Source organism: Ovis aries, chromosome 20 (genome assembly GCF_016772045.2).
Source record: "Ovis aries strain OAR_USU_Benz2616 breed Rambouillet chromosome 20, ARS-UI_Ramb_v3.0, whole genome shotgun sequence".
Classification (NCBI taxonomy): domain Eukaryota; kingdom Metazoa; phylum Chordata; class Mammalia; order Artiodactyla; family Bovidae; genus Ovis; species Ovis aries.
The window spans coordinates 30,342,358-30,359,653 of record NC_056073.1 but is presented as its reverse complement, the minus strand read 5'-3'; the positions used below and the strand labels follow the sequence as shown (position 1 = coordinate 30,359,653).

The 17,296-nt window shown below is 41.0% G+C and overlaps 5 non-coding genes across 5 annotated transcripts; 3 read left to right on the top strand and 2 right to left on the bottom strand.

Moving 5' to 3' along the window:
* Positions 1 to 2,842: 2,842 nt before the first annotated feature.
* TRNAH-GUG (transfer RNA histidin (anticodon GUG)) lies at positions 2,843 to 2,914 on the top strand. The gene has a single exon. It is a non-coding gene; the product is annotated as a tRNA-His (tRNA).
* Positions 2,915 to 3,350: 436 nt separating this feature from the next.
* Positions 3,351 to 3,423, bottom strand: TRNAV-UAC (transfer RNA valine (anticodon UAC)). Its single transcript has one exon. It is a non-coding gene; the product is annotated as a tRNA-Val (tRNA).
* A 3,459-nt stretch (positions 3,424 to 6,882) lies between these two features.
* TRNAT-AGU (transfer RNA threonine (anticodon AGU)) lies at positions 6,883 to 6,956 on the top strand. Its single transcript has one exon. It is a non-coding gene; the product is annotated as a tRNA-Thr (tRNA).
* Positions 6,957 to 11,218: 4,262 nt separating this feature from the next.
* TRNAI-AAU (transfer RNA isoleucine (anticodon AAU)) lies at positions 11,219 to 11,292 on the bottom strand. The gene has a single exon. It is a non-coding gene; the product is annotated as a tRNA-Ile (tRNA).
* Positions 11,293 to 16,244: 4,952 nt separating this feature from the next.
* Positions 16,245 to 16,317, top strand: TRNAV-CAC (transfer RNA valine (anticodon CAC)). The gene has a single exon. It is a non-coding gene; the product is annotated as a tRNA-Val (tRNA).
* The last annotated feature ends 979 nt before the right edge of the window (positions 16,318 to 17,296 follow it).

Sequence of the window (17,296 nt, the reverse complement as noted above, 5' to 3'; positions counted from 1 at the left end):
GCTCACTGTCCCTCTCTCCTCTCCCCTCAAGGCCTCCCATCTCTAAGTTGGAGGTATAAGTTGCAGTACACAGTCATCCAGTTCTACTAGTGCCAAAATGCTCTACACAGTCAATCAAAACAGGCCCAAGATTGTTAACCTTTTGTTAACCGGTCATAGAGAGTTTACCAAGAGGTTATAAAAAAGAATTGGTTGAAGGACAGGCAGCAACACAGTTTTCTCACTGAGTTACACAAGGCTGTGATCCATGTGATCATTTTGGTTAGTTTTCTGTCATTGTGGTTTTCACTCTATCTGCCCTCTAATGGGTGAGGATAAGAAGTTCATTTAAGCTTCCTGATGGGAGAGACTGGCTCTGGGGAAAACTGGGTCTTGCTCTGGTGGGCAGGGCCATGCTCAGTAAATCTCCAATCCAATTTACCCCTGATGGCTGGGACTCTGCTGCCTCCCTGTAGTTTGGCCTGAGGCGGCCCAGTCCTAGACTTTGCAGTCACTATAGTAGACTACACGCTCTATGGTACAGGTAATGGCAACTGCCTCCCAGGACTGCTGCTACCAGTGCCCCTGACCCCACGACAGGCCACTGTCAACCCACACCTCCGCCAGAGACTCCCAAACACTCACAGGCAAGTCTGTCTCAGTCTCTTGTGGGGTCACTGCTCCTTTCTCCTGGGTCCTGGTGTGCACAGGGTTTTGCTTGTGCCCTCCAAGAGTCTCTGTTTCCCAGTCCTGTGGAAGTTCTGTAATCAAATTCCACTCAAAATCCTTCAAGCTAGGCTTCAACAGTATAAGAACTAACTTCCAGATATACAAGCTAGATTTAGAAAGGGCAGAGGAATCTAATTACTGGATCATCAGAAAACGCCACCTACAGAGATTTTTTTCTTTTTAAATAATATAGGAAAGGGAGATGGTAAGCTAAGAGGGAAAGTTTTAAGTTTACTTTTTTATAGAAAACTTATGAAAATCAGAAGTAGAAAAGTCCATGGTATTGGTAAGCATAGAGCTAGGAAGTTCATAGGCCACCCTCTTTATCGTACTCAGAATCACCGTAGTAAACGTGTCAGACAGAACCCTCAGAAAGGCTTTCAGAAATAAAAAGCATAAGAAAAGAGGCCATTTTCTAGGCTTTGTGCCCCACCACAAACTAACAACAGGATTAGCTTTTCTCTCTCTGTATAGGGAACCATATGCAAATCAATCCCATTGCTAAAAACACCAGAGCAGAAAATAGGGAAAAGCACTTGTGTCCATAAATAGGGTGCTTTCTAAATAAGGTGAGAGAAAGTCCCTGAGGGAAAGAAAGGAAGGAGAGGCCCAACTCACACAAGCCTGAGACAGAAGCGGCCTGCATTCTCTGTAGAGCAGCATTTTCTTTCCTTCAACTTAACTGAGCTCATTTCCCTGAGACTGAGAAAATCCCTAGCTCTCTTCCCAGGTCAAATTAATACTGGAAATTCTTCAGCAAACCTGCCAGTAATTAGGATGGCTTTGTGTGATCTAGAAGGAAGGAGGCAGAAAATCTCAGAAAATTGACATCGTTTTGGCTCTGCTGAGAAGCTTTTTATGGACAGCTCCTGTTATATGAACACTTTGCTTTCATTTTCTATCAATCCTTTCCTCCCCATAGCCCTACCTGATAACGTGCTGCACACACAATAAAGTCATGTGCTTGGCCACATACTGTTGGGAGATTGCTTTCATAAAGCATTGGTTTGGAATCTCTGCATATTAATTCATTCATTGTGGGGCCAAACAATATTCATAAAGAACTTAACGTGGAACCTGGTGATAAACTATTGAACAAGACAGTTATCTCCTCTTGGAACACAGTGAGGGTGGGGAGGGAAGAAGGGAGGAGACTGACATTAATTTAGAATTACTCCAGTAACTAATCATAAGAAACTGATATAAGGACATTGATGGAAAAGCAAAAAAAAAAAAAAAAGATCATGGAACAGAGAAAATAAAATTTGACTTAGACTGAGAGGAATATGTTGTATGGAGACAGGAAGTCAGGAATAGCTTCCCCAATGAATTCAGTGGAAAGCTGAATGAAGCAGGAATGAAATTTAACCAGGTATAGAGAAGAAGGGAAATCGTTTCCTACCAAGGAAGGAGCGCTCCAGGACTCTGACTCTAGGATCAGTGTTCGCAGAGCCGTCTGTGAGGGGCTAGGGGTGGGCCATAGAGCTTCCAGGCCACACAAGAAGCACTTCCGCCTCTGGCAACCCAAACCTAAGTAAATGGAGAAAGTAGTTTCAATGAGATGTGAGCACCCTAGACACCACATTTTCTGATGGTTGCAATTGGGTGGGATGAGTCCTGGTGGGGCTGAATTCACAAATGTATGGGCAGAATCAACCCATATTTGTTGCCTTGAACTGACTTCTGGCACCTGGTATGAGGCCAGATTATACGCCAAGCACCCAAAGATTCTGACCAGTTTGGCCAAAAATGGGAATCAGTAAGATTCACTTCAAAGCAACCACCCTCCCTGTTTCATAGCTGGAGGTCTGAGGACCATGCTTTGTAAAACTAAGCAAGAAACGTGCATGGATTAGAAGTGGAAGTGAGAGCTGTGATTCCACAAGTGTTAGCAACCCAGAGAGGAACCATCATGTTTGAAAAATTGCACAGAGTGAAACAATTTTTGTTCCTTTTGGTTTGTTGGCCAGGAGCAAGAGGTTGGAAAGTGGAGGAGAGAATAAGGCAATTAACTGAGAAGGCATTTCTAAATAAGGACGGGAAACAAAGTGCCTGTTTCTATGGATGACGGGAATGAATGTTCCTGAGAAAAGAGCAGAAGTACAGCCCAGAGGCAGGTGTTCCTTCATGGCTTGCTGTGATCGTATAGTGGTTAGTACTCTGCGTTGTGGCCGCAGCAACCTTGGTTCGAATCCAAGTCACGGCAGGAGCTGCATTGCTCATAAGCACCTCACTGTTTTTACAACATTGCCATGGAGACAGCCTCAGAAATGCCTTTGCGAGATAGAAGACAAATGTTCTGCATCGTGCCCGCACTGGCCAGTAATGGCTCTCTTTTACACTCATACTTTATGGATTCTTAGGTTTCATATAGGATTCTATGGTGGATTTCATTTTCTTCCAGATTTATCTCTAGTCATCATAAAAGTCTAGGAGAAATAGGTGACAACCTGATGCTTCACATTGCCTCACAGAGCTACACAGTATATGAAAGTGGATCTTTCAAAGAGAAGTCAGGGGAAAATTATATATTCTGTTTCATAAATAGCTATTAGAAGCCTAACCTACAAAACTCCGAAACCTCACTCTGTTTGCCTTGGAGCTGTAGAAGAAAAAAGAAAAAAGATACAGGTCTTCTCAGCTGGTTCCACTGGGGATCGAACCCAGGACCTTCTGCGTGTAAAGCAGATGTGCTAACCACTACACTATGGAACCTCGAGTTAGCAGACCTCCCATCCCCAGATAGAAAAGTTTCTGGCAAACTATATCAGCAAACATAATTACTGATTCAAAGATAGGTAGCTTTGAACGCGGAAACTTTTGGTGCTTAATTACATTTCTACTGCATTTCACTCTCACACAAGCTTAACATATCTTCAAGTTACATCATTTGTGAACACATGATTCTTGATTTGTGCCCCTTTGAACACTTCTAGACTAACCTATATTTATCCATTCACTCAAAGAGTATGTATGTTGAACATGTGGGCCAAGCACTTGTCAAAGTGCTGAGGATAGAGCAGTGCAACAATCAAAACCCCTGTGTATACACACCTCACCTTATCTTACCATGCTATAGTTCCTAGCAAATAACAGGTGCTGAATAAATGTATCTATTTCAAAAAAATTATAAACAAAATTAGCAGCACTTTCATGACCTTTCTTTTTCGCAGCTGAGTTACAGCTAGACAATAGGGGGACTGCTCACTAAGTTAAACTTAGGATATCTGTGCATTAATGCAGATGGAAGGCAAAAAATAAAAATAAAATGTTTTCAATTATAGGGGTTCAGAGCATGCCATTTCAAAATATTCTCCTCTGATATGTTGATTTTTCTAAAAGTTAACCACACTAGAAAAACAGCAAATGCGAAAAAGGGCACTCAACTTCCTTTTGATTCTGAAAGCAGGAGATGAAATACAATATGCCCTCCCTGTACCAGGAAGAAGGAAGCATTCTTATTACCAGAGACTGGGGAGTCCAAGCAGAGAAAAATCTTTCCAAAAAAGAAAAACCTCCTTAAACTAACCCTTATCTTCTAAGTCTCTTTTCCACAATTAACTGCCCTAGCCCAAACTCTTTTGTCTTGTCACATTTTCATGTTTGTCCAACCTAATACATAAGTGTTGGACTCTAATTACTTCTTTAAGTCTTCATTTTTCTTGTGAGTGCTCCCATGTACAACTTGCTTAATAAAATTTGTTTGGGTTTCTCCTATCAATCTGTTTTATGCTAGTTTAATTCTTAGGCCCAATCAGAAACCCTTAGAGTAGAGAAATTTTACCTCTCCTACACAATCTCTGTCTCCTCTCCCTCCTTCCTTGTAATATATTAGTGGTCTAACAAATCTTTAAATTCTGGGCCCTGATTTCCAGAGCCTTAGTGAAGAGTTGGGAGCCTTTTAGAAGTCAAGTCACTGGTGAGAAGGTTGTTTGAGGATCACATAATCCTAGTTGTTCAAGGTCTTAGAATTATAGGAGAGCAAAAAATAACCAAAGAGCTTGCGCACAAGATAGAAACTCATAGAGTTTCTGGACCAAACATAAGGAGTTTCCGGTTCTTAATGAAAAGGATCAATTAAAAAAACAAGCTCATGCACCAGAGCAAGGATTGAACCCAAGTAGACACACAACTTACAAACTAATTTCAAAACCTTCCCACTCACCAATGACAGCAATAGGATTTTGTTCTCATATCTTTTTTGATAAGAAACCAAAAAGTATTTGTTTACAGTTTGGAAAGTCTAGGATTGATTTCATAGGCTCATGAGACATTGACCCAAGCTTACAAGAATATAAACAAAGAACAAATCTTTGGAAGGCTCTTTGACGGGAAAATCATAAAACATAATTCAAACAATTATTTTCATAAAATTTACTATTTATGTGCTATGACTTTTGATGGGTTGTTAGAACTCTCCCTGACCTTGCAGATATATATTATAACAAGAAAAACACATAATTTTACTAAATACCTAATTTCATGAAAATACAAGGAGGCTAAGTTAAAGGAAGTATAGGATGCTACATGACCACCAACACATTCTGAAGACCCTTACTAAACCAAAACTTTAAGCACTAGAAGACACACCTCCAACAGACTGTCATATAAAAAACCAGTAGACTTCCCTATATGGCTAGACAGATCGTGTCTCAAATTTAAAAGAAGAAAATATGTACTTTTTAAAGAGAGAATATTTTTAACCTAGTAGTGAGAAAAATCCTTTAAGCATAACCTCAAAAGTACAAACCATTAGGGTGAAAAAGGACAAAAGATAAGAAATACGATACCTATTATGGAATTTTACACAGAAATTAGAGGCAATGATTTAAGTGTACACAGGGCAATTTTGATGGATCTTAAAGTCAAAGTGCTTTTTAAAGGCATAAGTATATAATATTCATATAAATTTATATGTGCAAAAAACAAAAATGTCAATTTTGGTATATATGTGTATGTATATATGATCAAAATAATACATAATGAACATATTAGAAAACTTGTTTATGTAAGGAGAGGCATGGCAACAGGACATAAGGACAAAGGAAATGAATAAATCTTGTTGTAAGAAAGGGTGAATCGTTTAGGTACAGGCTACACTGGCAGAGAAGAGCTGGTGGGTGCCCAGAGGAAATTAGATCGATTTGTCACTGGATCTCAGTGATTTCTCTGTTCTCCAGGGTCTTTCCAGAAGAGCTGGTGGGTGCTCAGTGAATGCATAAGCTGTCAGTGCTTCTCCATAAAGCACAAAACACAAGGAAGTTATGTAAACATTTCCAAAAGTTGGCCTCATCTGTTCCTTCCCCACCTTAAGCTGTATTTGGCCAACATGCCACAGACCCTTCTGCAATCATCAACCTGACACAGAAACTGGGAAGAGAGGTCATTCGACTCTGCTAAGAGACCCTGAACCTTGCCTCCTGCCTCCTGCATCCTGTGGGAGGTATTTACCACATTGCACCCTAATTTTAATTACTTCTCTGAATCCTTCACTCACTTTTACAGTCAATGAAGACAGAGATCAAGTCAGTTTTAACTCACTGGTGCAATGAGCAGAATCTTCTCTGCATTAGTGTGTCCTTATCTTTGCTTGCTTTCTTGTGCCAGGTCAGATAAAATCGAAGGAAGCATGGTAGTCTTGCTCTTGTGCAGCGAATTAGCTCAGAAAGTAGCATCTTGGAGTCTGTAACCCGGAGATTGGGGAACTGGTGCTTATGTCTCTCGTTTGTTTGGAGAGGGAAGTTTTAAAAATTCACTTTATTTATTTGTTTCTAGAATATAAATCTTAAAGATGAAGAAGTTTTTGTTTGTTTTGTTCACTGTTCTATCTTCAGTACCCAGTAAATTACATGAGGTACAATAGTGACCACATTTGTGGACAAAATGAATTAATGGATAAAATTTTTTAATGTGTGGCAATATTCAATATTTCCTCTAGAGGGCGAAAGTCACCGTGAAATAGGAATTTCACGCCAATGTAAAATAATTTTTAAAACCTCGCACTGAAGAATGCATTATTTTTTATATGTTGAAGTTTCCGCTTTCGTATAGAAATACGGTTTGGAAATATATATTCGTTCTCTTTGTCACGAAATCATGTACATTTCTGTCAAAATGCTGCATTTCACAGAAAATATTACAAATACGATATAACTGAATCTCAGTTAGAAAAGTGGCCCTGTGGCTTAGCTGGTCAAAGCGCCTGTCTAGTAAACAGGAGATCCTGGGTTCGAATCCCAGCGGGGCCTTCCTCGTTTGGTTTTTATATTTCAACATAGTTGTTGCCACCAAACATCTTGGAGATGCATTGAACAATTTATATTACTGATAAGTCCTGTATTAAATTCTTATTCCAATGTGGAGAGTCTTTTTCCAGCATCACAATATGAAGAGCTGTGGTGAAGGGAAAAGTGAGTAAGTTTCCTGTAAAGGATAGAAAGTGATGGATTTGCTAATGATTCGTGTGTGGATTGAGCACAAATTATCTTACAGTACCTGATAGCAAAACTTCAAATTCTGTCTTGGAAGTTCACTTTCAGCTCTCTTAATCTGTGACATCCAACATTTTCAGCTAAACAGTGGAGTTTGGTTATCAGCATCAGGTAAAGAATTAATAAAACATTTTTAGAATCAGACTCATTTTTATTTCAGAGAACAAGTAAGAGAAGAATGTCAAATTTAGAGCCTCATCATTTTGGTTTTGTACAGCCCTCAAAACTGTATTTGTTTGTGCGTTAGTAGAGCCTTCTGGGAGTGGAAATTGGGAGCTTAATGATATTTTGGGGAAATAAATCATAAATAGGTTATCCATTTCTTGAATGTTAAATGATATCAGAGTTTATTAGCTAAAATGTCACTGCATAGCACTGGCCTACACATTGGGTTTTTCCCTTTTATTAAAAAAAATTTCAAACATTATAATTGGAGTTTTACCAGAGTCATTGTCTTTTCACTTTCATAGAAGTAGTTCTGCATTATGCCTGAAACCCTGTTTATACTTCATTGGAAACCTGGTGTCATTTTCATTAGTTTATCCATAGCAGTTCTTACCCATGTACGTCCCAAGGAATGTGAGCAAAAATGGTAGTCAAGAGGAGTAGCGGATTATGCCATTCCAGTAAGTCTGCAGTAGGTCCTACACATTTATATATTCATAAGACTTCATAAGTAAGTAATGTAAATCCTCAGTTGAAAGCCAATTGCCTAGATGTTAGATTCAAAGTGCAACCAAGTTAACATTTTGAAAAGTGCCGGGGTCCAGCCCTGGTGGATCCAGGGTAATTCGAAGGGGAGATGGAGTAGGCATCCTAGGAAAAAAACTTGTTTAATTACAGATATATAGAGAGATTAGAAACAGATAGTGTAGTAGGAAGATTAGTGGAGAAAAAGAGGCTGAATAACTTGGTTTACGTGGAATACCAATCACCACCTACGTAGGCCACAGGCGTCTTTCCGTTCTCCTGAAGGAGAGGAGGCACTGAGGCCTTCCCGGTCCGATCTTAGAAGCCCAGGCAAAATTAGCAGGCTTGGTGAGTACCCACATTCCAGATGGGAATTCAGCCAGAAGGGGAAAGAAAGAATGACCTGGGGGAATCAGTCTTTCCAGAAACTGATCCCATTTCTTTATTTTTCAGTTTCGCTTATATACTTTTTGTTATACATAGGGATGAATACAGAGTCACGCGGGGGTCAGCAGACCTGACCCTTGTCACAATCAGGTGCTTCATATAAAATTATATAAAGGTCTTAGGGGTTTTACACTATCTTCTGGCCATGAGGCCTGCCGATATTTTATGATCCTTTCTGATAACGGTCAGTCAACCAGAAAACTTATTTTTTCCAGGGGTGATTTTTTCTTAAACCAGGCGCCACCCTCCAAATAAAGTTGCATTCCTATAGGGTGAGGGTGTAGTGGGTTACAATCAAGAAAGGAATTTACTTAGTCTAAGGTTTAAGATGGTTAATCTTAAAGGTTAATACTTATTTCTCCTATATGCTAGTTATATTCATTATAAGGGCAAGGAATATGGAGATTTAGCAGCAAATATTGGCTCAACAAATGAAAACCCTTCACCAGTATTCCCCTTAAGATCTATTTAGTCTTAAGATAGTGATAAAGTTACATTTTTACATAGCAAGGACACAGTGATTTATAACAAAGTACAGTGATCTATAGTAAAAGAGAAAATTCATTAACTCAAAAAGTCTAGTATTGCTAACATCAAAAACTACTATATTTCCTTTTCTATATTCCAAATACATTGATTAATATATTCCCAGATGCCTAAGGATATGGAGGCCTGGCGGTAATCATTGACTCAGCAATGAGAAAAGCCCTATGCTAATTAAGACTTTCAAAATACTCCAAACTCTCTGTGCTGTTTATGGTTGAGAGGTAGTAAACAATCATGTGTTTGGCAGGAGTATGGATAATCCTGTCACACAAGATAGTTTGCCAGCAGAGAGGTTTGACCTGAGACACCCTTGTCACACCTAGGGCAGGGAATTAGCAGTAATTATTGGCACAATAAATGAAAAACCCTTCACCAATATAATTCCTAATCAACCCACTATACTATACTAATAATTTTCTAACTTTTCAAAAGAGTCTGCATATAGAAAGTTTAAAGCATCTCGTGCCTCTCACGGTTGGGAGGCTGTAAACAATCACATGTGGCCCGACGAACCCGCTCAGGCAGGCTAGAGAACCTTCAGAGGAGTTTGTAAGTTGAAACACTCTTGTCATGCCCAGGAATTTTTATTAACTGGAGCTGTAAGTTAACTCCTTCTCCGAGAGAAATGGTGATGGGGGAGAGCCCCCCGTAAAGTCAGAGGTGTAGGTGAGAGCATAAAACAGACTCTGGTTTTGGGGGTAGCTGCTCGGGAACAGGGGGTTTCCTGAGGCTCGATCCTGCCTTTGCGTATGCCGAGCCTCCTTCAGCCCTTTGCCCAGGGCGGAGTTCCTCACGCTGGCTCCCCGCAGAAAAGTAACTGAAATTATGTCTCAGTGTACTCTGCTGCTATTGTCTGCTGCTGCTGCTACTAAGTCACTTCAGTCGTGTCCGACTCTGTGCGACCCTATAGACGGCAGCCCACCGGGCTCCCCCATCCCTGGGATTCTCCAGGCAAGAACACTGGAGTGGGTCGCCATTTCCTTCTCCAATGCATGAAAGTGAAAAGTGAAAGTGAAGTCGCTCAGTCGTGTCCGACTCTTAGAGACCCCATGGACTGCAGCCCACCAGGCTCCTCCGTCCATGGGATTTTCCAGGCAAGAGTACTGGAGTGGGGTGCCATTGCCTAATATCAGGCTAACCGATACCAGAACTCCAAACATATTATGAACAGTGGGCACTGATAAATTTGTAGGAATTTTTCATTCCTTGAAGGCTGTCAGCTAACATTCTGTTCCTAGTGAATGTCCACATTTCATGGCCTGTGGCCTCCTTCATCTCCAAAGATAGCAATGACCTGTTGAGTCCTTCTTGTACTTCAAATCTATAAGTATATTATTTAATATGCAATAGAGTAATAGATATCCTTTATTAATTAAAAAAACAAGTTTTGCAGGTGCTGGCTTTGATACCAAGGATGCAGAGCTGACTGAAACAGAGGAAGGCCTTGCCATCTTGGGCTTGTTAAGCACCCACTATGTCCCTGGAACTGTGCTTGAGACATTACTTAGGTCATTACTTAATATCATACATGCTTTCATAGTAACCCCGTACTTTTAAACAAGAGAAAAAGTAAAAATATGTTGGGAGTCTGAGGGACAGTGCAAGGGTCGAGGGGAGAAAAGGAGGAGGCTCGTGCTGGGCACATAGAGAGCCAGGAGCCATACTTCAAGAAAAAGGACCGACAGGGAGAGGAAGGAGCTTCGACTGAGAGCGGCCCCAGGGCCTCTTGACCTCCTACTGCACACCCCGTTTTCGTCATTCACATCTGAAGTCCAGAGATTTTATGATAAACGTTCAAAACAAAAAATTTTAGACGAGTTTTAAATGACTTGGTAAGTGGCAGCACGGAAGTAACGGTCAGATGCAACCCAAATTGCACCGTTTTACCACGGAGCATTCGCGGTTGCTGGTCTGAGGCTACGGGAACAAGCCTGAGATATTCCCACATTGAGAAATTGCCCGAAGGGATCGAATCAGCGACCTTAACACTATAAAAACAATACCCTAACCAACTGAGCAGATTACCATGCAGAGGAATGATGTTTTTACATTTCAGAAGTATAAACTATATCAAAACATTATTGCCTTAAGTTTTTTCCAGGATGATGCAAGAAATTCTCTAACTCTCCCTATCTCCTCTTTCCTAAATACAGCCCACCTTACCTCGTCCAAGCTTCTTTGAAAGCTTTTCATCCTGACTCTGGTACGTTATTTTTTATAAAGAAAAAATACAGACACACAAATCTTTCAGTGCTGGTGAACTGGAGACATGGCAGCACTTTCCATCTGAGATGTGGTTTATGGATAAAAAAGAGGGGGGAAAATAACTCTCACTGTGGCCCGTACGGGGATCGAACCCGCGACCTTGGCGTTATTAGCACCACGCTCTAACCAACTGAGCTAACCGGCCACGGTTGCGTGAAAGCTTTACTTACCTCCTTTAAAGGATGATCTAATTAAAGCAGGTCGTCTTTACGGAAGGTTTAAAAATGCTTTTTTTTCTACCATAAAAGGAAAAGATAAACCCCAGCTGCCGGCACAGATGAACCTTGCTTCTCCCCAGGAAAACATTATTTCTCAAATCGACCAAGGCAGACGCAGATCGATGTCCGGAAACAACTACTTCCTTACAACTATTCCCAGAAGGCCTAGGGTAAATGCAAAGCTCCTGCACGCCTGAGATGGCGGCGGGAGGATCACAGAACTCATCACAGAACCCCAGCAGTGCAGGGCTCAGAGGATCCGGCTTCCGCCCGCGGGGTACGGATTCTCTGCTCCGGGAGACAATTCCGGGCGGGTCCCCTCTTCCTAGAGGGCTCTAGCCGTTTGGCCTCAGGGTGGGTTGCCTGGTTGCTCTAAAGCTAAGTCTGTAGCTAGCTGTTCTTCCCGAGCGGGACCGTGACCTGACGCTGCAGTACCGACCATCGGACACTTGGTGACGACAGAGAACTGGGTTGAGGTCTCCGGAGGCAAAAGGACTGACTTCATCCTAAAACCTCCAAGTCTTTGACGAGACAAGTGGAGACCAGGGTGAGTCCGAGTCAGGGCCCGTGATCCGGACCAGGGAGAAACAACGGAATCTGAAAGGGGCAAGGGAACTAAAGCCAACCAAGATCAGGCAACACACAGTAAGGAGTTAGGAAATCTTTGCCCTTTTGAGCCTGGCCTGATCCACCTGCAAGCCGTGTCAACTCTGGCAGGGACCAGCGGTGCAACAAATTTCTACTTGCTTTCTTTTCTCTGTTGGACCCTAAAACCCTCTCTCTCTCTCTCTCTTTTTTTTTCCCCGTACTTTTTTTGCATCTGAAGTTAATTGACTCATTTTATGTATGTATACAGTATATCGAGTAAGATCTGAAAGATTATTCTAAAAAGAGCTGCTTCTTTTAATGAGACAAGTTAACTACTCATTTACTTATATTATGCAATTTATAAATTTTCTTTTTAATTGTTTAGAAAGCTGTAAGATGGTATTTCTTATCTTTAGTATTGATACACTGATAAATATATATCTTTAACTTTGTATCAGCATCTACCCTATGAACTAGTAGCTATCTTCATTTTCTTTGTGCTCTAGTAAAAATTTGGTGGAAAGTGAGTGGGGAAAACCAATTTTTTAATTTTAATTGTATGTGTTTATTTATTTTCATTAAAAAATTTTACTACAGTTCTTGATCTGTAGTCTTTTCTCCTCTCTTTGAGCTTTACTGCTACTGTCCCAGATTGCCAAACCCTGAGAAACCTCCCTCTGCTTAAAGGCCAGAATGTCAGCTGTTTGGGTGACTGGGCAATCTCTTGCTTTCCTTCCCTCTCCCAGGCTGTTTTTCTCTGGGAGCTCTCTCCACTCATTAAGTCCTGGAGAGGTTTCTCTCAGCTCTCTAGTCTTGGCTGTTGGCTGCTAAAATACAAAGTACCTCGTACTGGTTGCTGTTTGTTTTTCTGCCCTGCTACCCAACTTCAGAAGGTTTTGAACTAGAGAGTGCCGCAGTGGGTATTTCCACTTTCTGGTCTTTTCCCTCACCCCCTTTTGACCTACTCATCCCTAGCAGAAATAACCAGAACTGGTTTGGCTACTTGTAATTCTGTTTGGATCAAGCAAGCCCACAGCATACCTTTAAAGTTTCTTAGTTTCTTCTGCTTTCTCTTAATCTGGTCTTCACAGGCTTTTTCTCCTTTGTGGCTGCCCATCTGCCAGAGAAAAAGACAGCCAGAGACTTCTTTTCTTCAATGAGGGCCTCTTTCTAGAATTCAGTTTACTTTGATTCTTTTGTATCCTCAACTCCTGATGGGTTCAGAAAATCTACTCCTCTAAAGCTTATAGTTAGTTATTAGGTTGAGAGGACAACCTAGTTAGTAGGTTGAGAGGACAACACTCTTGCAACCTCCTACAACTTAACCAAAAATGGAACTCAGTCCTTTATATTTTTAAAATATTTCCAGATTTCTGTGCCAAAACTGCTTGTGCATTCCTTGAAACTATTTCCTTTGGAATATATGGAACAGACTGGCCTCTCTCAGTAAGGAAATTAACCGTTCAAGGGCTTAATGTTGCCAAGTGCTTTGCATATTGTTTCAGGTTATCCTTATATCACATATCATTTATTCAACTGGTATTTTAAAATAGCTAGCTTTGTTCTTTTACTAAATTAGAAGTGAGATATAATATCCACATGACACCATGAAAACTTCAAGAAGGAAAATGGCTGACCCGTGAAGGTGTGTTGCCAGATTTTGCTTTGACTTCCAAGTGAGACTGCTGGGCATTTACATGGCCAAAGAATGTCACATGAAATTTGGATACATTTCAGAAAGTTACCTCTAATATTGTCCCCTGATTTGATAAATGTTTATTAATAATCTACCATGATCAAGTCTAGTTTTCATTACTAACATGATGGTCCCAAAGTCACACATGGTCCTCCCCACACCCTTCTAGAGCTTAAAATCCAATACCACCATGACTTCTGACTGTCAAACAGCAGAGATGGTTTTCTCCATATAGGCATTATTTTCATTTTACCTTTAAAAAGATCTTTTCTTCAGTTTTTTGTGTCTGATACTGGTATATTTTCTACACAAATGATCAGGACAGATGAGCAACATTATCCAATGAAAGCACTTACACTATGTGCCATGGAAAAGTTCTGTATATGGATACATAGCTTCCATTATCTTAGCATATCTACTTAAACATAATATCCGTTTGTAATCCTTATCTCTTGCTTTTTGCAATTTTGGGGAATAATATCATCAACAATTTTTAGAATTAAATAGTGAAGGAAATTGTGAACCTTGTTGTCACCTAGGAGATGAAAATTTTGAGGTCAGGAGATGACAGTGTGCTATTTTGTACAGAAATGCTGAGGTGGAAGACTTCATTTATACAAAAGACTGCATGAAAAATCACTCCCAATGGGGCCTCAAAAGAGTAACTTAAATTCTGTCTTGGAAACTGTACCATGCAGAATTCTCATTCCATAACACCAGTAAATTATGGAGAGCAGTGGAGTCTGAATCCAAGCACCAGAGCTTAAAAAAAAAAAAAACAAAAAACAAAAAACAGACAACAACAGCAAAACTAATATCCTTCAGTTCAGTTCAGTCACTCAGTCTGGCTCTTTGCAATCCCATGGACTGCAGCATACCAGGCTTCCCTGTCCATCACCAACTCCTGGAGCTTATTCAAACTCATGTCCATCGAGTCAGTGATGCCATCCAACCATCTCATCTTCTGTTGTCCCCTTCTCCTCCTGCCTTCAATCTTGACCAGCAGCAGGGTCTTTTCCAAGGAGTCAGTTCTTCGCATCAGATGGCCAAAGTATTGCAGTTTCAGCTTCAGCATCAGTCCTTCCAAGGAATATTCAGGACTGATTTCCTTTAGGAATGACTGGTTGGATCCCCTTGCAGTCCAAGGGACTCTCAAGAGTCTTCTCAAACACCACAGTTCAAAAGCATCAATTCTTCCACACCCAGCTTTCTTTATAGTCCAACTCTCACATCTATACATGACTACTGGAAAAACCATAGCTTTGACTAGATGGACTTTTGTTGGCAAAGTAATGTCTCTGCTTTCTAATATGCTGTCTTGGTTGGTCATAGCTTTTCTTCCAAGGAGCAAGCATCTTTTAATTTCATGGCTGCAGTCACCAACCCATCTGCAGTGATTTTGGGGCCCAAAATCTGTCACTGTTTCCCCATCTATTTGCCATGAAGTGATTGGACCAGATACCATGATCTTCGTTTTTTGAATGTTGAGTTTTAAGCCAACTTTTTCACTCTCCTCTTTCACTTTCATCAAGAGTCTTTTTAGTTCTTCACTTTCTGCCATAAAGTTGGTGTCATCTGCATGTCTGAGGTTATTGATATTTCTCCCGGCAATCTTGATTCCAGCTTGTGCTTCATCCAGCCCAGCATTTCAAATGATGTACTCTGCATAGAAGTTAAATAAGCAGGGTGACACTATGCAGCCTTGACTACTCTTTTCACGATTTGGAACCAGTCTGTTGTTCCATATCCAGTTCTAACTGTTGCCTCTTGACCTGCATACAGAGTTCTCAAAAGGCAAGTCAGCCTTTTGGTCTGGTATTTTGGTATTTTGGACTGGTATTCCCATCTCTTGAAGAATTTTCCACAGTTTTTTGTGATCCACACAGTCAAAGGCTTTGGCGAAGTCTATAAAGCAGAAGTATATGTTTTTCTGGAACTCTCTTGCTTTCTCAATGATCCAGCGGATGTTGGTAATTTGATCTCTGGTTCCTCTGCCTTTTCTAAATCCAGCTTGAACATCTGGAAATTCTTGGTTCACCTACTGTGGAAGCCTGGCTTAGAGAATTTTGAGCATTACTTTGCTAGAGTATGAAGTGAAGAAGTGAAGTGAAGTCGCTCAGTCGTTTCCAACTCTTTGTGACCCCATGGACTGTAGCTTACCAGGCTCCTTCATCCATGGAGTTTTCCAGGCAAGAGTACTGGAGTGGGTTGCCATTTCCTTCTCCAGGGGATCTTCCTGACCCAGGGATAGAGCCTGGGTGTCCCGCATTCCTTGCAGAAACTTATCATCTGAGCCACCAGGGAAGACCAATGAATGCCATTGTGCGATAGTTTGAGCAGATATCCTTAATACACAAAAAAAGAAAAAAAAAATCTCCAGGATGTTGCCTTAGCTCTCCACTCCTGGAATTTATTTAAGAACTGGGGTTATGAAAGGAGTTGGGTTTTGTTTGTTTGATTGTTTTCATAAACAGAGAAAAAAAAGGAGGGAAATGCCCTGCAACCGTAAACATAACTTCACAGACATGAACAAACCTGGCCTCTACAGGCAGCCTATTCAGTTATGTAAGGACTGGAGAACCACCTAGGTCAGCTGTTTCCGTAGTGTAGTGGTTATCACGTTCGCCTCACACGCGAAAGGTCCCCGGTTCGAAACCGGGCGGAAACATGTTTTCCTAAACTGTTAGACACCGCTACTTGATTTACGAGATTTCAACTTCCTTATATGTAAAAACTAACACAGCCCACAAGTCTTTGCACTTGCTGTTTGTTTGAAAGAAATTATCCCGAGAGTCCCGCCGTGATACCTGGTTTCGCTGTGCACACGCTGTAGCGTTCCCCCTTCTCTCTTTGGCTGGATTCCCACCCGGCCTGCGAGCTCGCGTCTCTGAGACAAAATCAGAGAACGGAGATGAGCCCGCGCCACGGAAACAGTTGCTCTCTTTGGAATTGGGATTTCTACGAAAAGAGGCTTCACCAGGAACTGACTCTGAAGGCTCCTTGATCTTAGCAGGAAAGTCTCCCAACTTAAACCAGTTCTAACTGAAGAGAAATCTTATTCTTCCCCCCAGCTTTTCCTAAAGGGATCTGTGCTCGTGCACCAAAGCGATTGTGCATTAGGGAAAGGGAAATAGACTGTTCAGGGGTTTCTAGACAATGGCTCTGAACTGGCATCAACTGCTAGAGATACAAGATATCACTGCTGTCCATCGGGCAAAGTACGTATTCATGAAGATCAGACAACCTATGAAGGTTGGGTTTTGGTTTTTTTTTTTTTTTTTTTGCCTCCAATCCATTTCACTGTGGGCATAGTGGGTCTCTGAGTCCACCCTGTGATTACTTTCTCAACTCCAGACAGAATCTCTATGTCATTTCCATGACTGGTGGAGTGGTTTATTATGGAATAAAAGGCCAATTAGACGCCACCAGAATTTTGTCTATGAAAACAATTAAACCAAGCACAAAACTGATATTCCTGGAGGGATAGCTGAGATTAGTGCCAACATCAACAGCTTGAAATGTACAGGGTCACAGATTCACCAAATTTCTATTCAATTCATTTACTCAAGTATAGAGGATAAATCTGTTATGGAGAATGACAGTTATTGTAAATCTGGTTAAGTGATTATGTCAGTTGCATGTTAGCC